This window comes from Tripterygium wilfordii, chromosome 17, assembly GCF_013401445.1.
Source record: "Tripterygium wilfordii isolate XIE 37 chromosome 17, ASM1340144v1, whole genome shotgun sequence".
Classification (NCBI taxonomy): Eukaryota; Viridiplantae; Streptophyta; class Magnoliopsida; order Celastrales; family Celastraceae; genus Tripterygium; species Tripterygium wilfordii.
This window is the reverse complement of record NC_052248.1, coordinates 8,789,052-8,793,167: the sequence shown is the minus strand read 5'-3', so window position 1 is coordinate 8,793,167 and position 4,116 is coordinate 8,789,052. Positions and strand designations below refer to the sequence as shown.

Genomic DNA, 4,116 nt, shown 5'->3' with positions numbered 1-4,116 from the left:
GGAGATTGGGCTTTAGTGGGTCGGGCTGTTACAGCATGGCTTAGTTGGTAGCATATGGTGCCTTTGGCCCTATGTTAAAGGGTGTGTGAGATCGGGGGATCGAGTCTCACCACCAACAACCTTCCTGGAGAAAAGGAGAGGGGTTGGGCTGTCTGGTCCATGGATCTGGAGGTACCCTGGGGCCCCTGTCTGGCAGGGGAACTTTATAAAAAGGCAGTTTTTATGTAACGGCCCATCTCCAAGCCGGGCCCATGGGCCGCTACCTCCAACCCCTCACCCCTGAGGTTATCACAGCGGGTAGGTTGTTGATTGTGAGAATCGATCCCCCGACCTCACAACCCTTTAACATAGGGTTTCTTGGCCAGCTATGTCACCAGCTAAGCCATGGGCCGTTACAGTGAAGGTTGCAGACCTTCACCCATGCATATTACAAAAAAAAAAAGGAAGCCACCCTTTTGCACTCCACCACCTCCGGTCAGCCACTTCCGGCGGCATTCCGGTGAATTTTCAGGCCAGTAAAGGTGCTCCAAGCTTGAAACCTACAACCACACTTCATTTACTTAAAGAAAGGAGAAAGATTAAGGTAAATATTTGGTTCTAGGGTTAGGAGTTAAATGGGTTTTGGGGTTTTGATTCTTTGAGAGTTTCCTTTATTCAATAACTCAAAATTAGATTCTAATCTTCTTATATTTCTAGGTTCAAATGAGGTTTTTGAATCAATTCAAGAGAAGCCTTTGTTATCTTGATTTGGTGGAATTACCAAGCTCCAAGGTAAGGGTTATTGACTCAAATTGCTTTAATTAAGGATGAGTTGGGATGAAAAAATAATATTGTGATGTGATTTTAATTGTTTAACCTTAGAGAATTAAGGTAGAATATGAATTTTGTGGAAATGAGGATATTGTGGAGTGTGGAATGTGGGATTTGAATGGGTTGATGAATATGGGAACTAAGTGGAGTTTATTTCATTAAATAGGTTTGTGAATTGGCGTGGAGTATACGTTGCTTGTTGGTCGGAATTTCGAGTCCACTTCGAGGTAGGGATTTTTCCCCTTCTCTTAGTTATTTTCAATCTTAAAAAAAAGACAAGTCTTGAATGTTATTTCGATTGATTTGGTAAGCTCCTTTAGACCATTATTTGCTTGTTCCAAAGAAAGGTCGTAGCCCAATTTGTAATATCCTAACCCGATTATACACTATTTATGGTATTTTGACACGTTGATCGAGGTGGAGTGAACCTCGGTAATCGTGAATCGGGATTTAGGGAGAATAAAAATTAAATCAAGAAAAAACTATGAAAATATTTTTAATAAATGGGGGATTTCAAAAGAAAATTATTGGCGCAAGAATTACTCGAATCGGATGTAAATTGGATTTATTATAAATTTTTGAAGTTAATTTGAACATTTTAGTTAGGGGTGTTTTTGAAAGATGGGTGTTTTTGAAAGTAAAATATTGTATAAAAGAAGAATTAAAGAAAATAAAAAAAAATAAAAAAATTGCAAAAATACCCTCTTCTCTCACGATTTTCTCTCTCTCTCCTCTTTCTCTCTCTAAAACGGGTTCAACTGTGATTTCATGATTCCGACGACGGTGACGGTCAAGGCTGGTATCAAAAGAAGCGTACGGAAGAGACGAGTGTAACCCAACTTGAATCACGTCGATCGGAGCTCCGGTTTGGGAGAAATCTGAGATTGAAGTTCCGGCCACCGTGAACTTTCTTTGGTCGATCCGGCCGATTTCGGCGACGGTTTGGCTTGATTCAGGTACCTATGAGTTCATTTCATCGAGCTCTTCAATTTGATATAAGATTTGGCAGGTTTGGGTGGCCGGATCGCCGGCGGTGACGTTGAATGGGTTCCGGCCGAGTTGACCGAGTCAGGCCGAGTTGACTCGGTTGACTGATGTGTTGACCGGTTCAACCCAGTTTGACCCGATTTAACCCGGTTTGACCCGGTTTTGACCCATTTCACCCGGTTTGACCCGGTTTTGACCCATTTCACCCGGTTTGACCCGGTTTTGACCCATTTGATCCGGTTTGCCCGTTGACTGTTGACTTTGACCGTTGACCATAGTTGACCGAACGTATTTTAAATGTATTTTCGTATAATGTGTTTTTCGATGTAGACGGTAATCCCGGTTGAGATTTGAAGCAGGTTGACTTTCAGAGTTAGGGGTTTATTGGGGACGCGTGCGGGGTATTCGGTTTCTGATTTTCAGGTAGGGGTTTTCTATGTAACTTGCGTGTGATTCTAGGGTTCCGGTTTCACGGACTCTTATTATATTATGAATCTGTCGGTTTCCAGGGGTGGAAATACGACCTGTTTGTATAATTTATATGTATTCTATGTTGATTATCATTGTTGGTACGTCTTTGGGAGTGGGGTGATTGGAGGAGGTTGAGGTACACTGTGGGGCCCATATAGGAGCCCAATATATTGGATTATGATGGATTATACAGTAAACTGGGTACGTACCTGTAGACCGTCTGAGGTGAGATGCATCACAGGGGACGCTCTCTGGTGTAGGCTATGCTATCGGGATATCCGATCCTCATCCAGTTTCGGTGTGGACCTGGACTGGGAGACACCCTACGGGGATTAGGGTGGGTCCAGGGGTGGATTATGGATTATGGATTACCGGAGACTAGTGTTTGTGGTTACGGTGATGTATAGCCTTATCGGCTACCATATTACTTGGGTGAATTGCCAATGATTGTATATTTATTATGCTGCATATTATGCGTCATATCCCTGGATTTCTTATTTTTTTGATATCGGTGTTCCCTTTCTATGCCCTACTGAGCTTCTTGGCTCACCCCTCTTCTTGTTTCCCTTTCAGGTGAGTTGGATTTAGGTGATGCTGGTCAGCGGCGGGACGCATGAGCTGGTGTGTAGCCTCGAGCTGTTTCTTTAGCAAGTTTTGAGGATTTGGGGTTTTGTAGTTGTATATATGTTACTTATTTGCTCAGTCTTATCTCGGATGGTTTCAAAGGAGATTAATCCATCCTAAGGACCATACGTAAATAAGAGCATGGGAGAAATCCAATTTTTATAGAAGAAGAAGGAACTTGAGAGAGAAGTTCTCTGAGAAAGATCCGTTAGAATTGTTCCATAAGCAGAGATAATATTTCAAAGGAGATTAATCCATCCTAAGGTTCTGGTTAAGATTTTGAGTACCCTATGTGTGGCAGTTCCTCCACTGCCTCCATGTTTTACAGACCAAACAGACTGTCCGTTGCGTTCATACTCAATCTGTATTGAACAAATACCTTATAGATACTCCGATGTTTTCGATAGGTGTATATATGTGGTATTCTGGAGAGACTATGCCCATGTTATATTTCAGGAGTTGTTACTATTTTATATATTTTATATGTTGATTTAGGTATATTGGATTAAGGGTTGGTTCGGGGGATGGGGTCCCCTGCCGGTCACGTTCTTATGGGTTTAGGTACGCTTCGGTATACCTTAGGAGAGAGGGGCGTGACACAATTCGTATTCATATCATTTTTTTTTACAGGTGATACGGATGTGGCACGTGCATATGAGTGGATTCGACAGATGTCACGTCGGTTTGAGACTCTGGGGATTCCGGATGAGAGACGCGCATTGCTGGCTTCATATTATCTGAGGGAGGCAGCTTATGACTGGTAGGATTCATTAGAGCACAGGAGAGAGACGTTGACGTGGCTATCATTTGATGAGTTATTCATGCAGCATTTTGTGCCGCAGTCTTATCGTATGGATAGAGCCCGTGAGTTCTTGACATGTCAACAGACTCCGGATATGACTGTGAGTCAGTATGAGAGGAAGTTTGAGGAGATATACGAGTTTGGTAGGATGTATGCGCCAGATGAGGCGAGTAAGACAGAGCAGTTCAGACAGGGATTGCTTCCTACTATAGCTACACATTTAGTGGGATTGAGGTTGCAGACTTATGTTGATATGGTGGAGACGGCCTTACAGTATGAGATGAGTTTCAGGGAGTCTCGGAGGTACTGGGATACACATAGAGGTCGAACAACATCTGTGACAGGTACTTCTTCTAGAGGAGGTCAGAAGAGACAGAGAACTGAGGGTCAGAGACAGGAGGGACAGAGTGGAGGTCGAGGTA

The 4,116-nt window shown here is 43.0% G+C and overlaps 1 long non-coding RNA gene across 1 annotated transcript; it reads left to right on the top strand.

The window, feature by feature from the left end:
• Window positions 1-412: 412 nt before the first annotated feature.
• On the top strand, window positions 413-818 carry LOC119983047. Its single transcript, XR_005464541.1, has 2 exons — window positions 413-583; window positions 697-818. It is a non-coding gene; the product is annotated as an uncharacterized LOC119983047 (long non-coding RNA).
• Window positions 819-4,116: the final 3,298 nt, after the last annotated feature.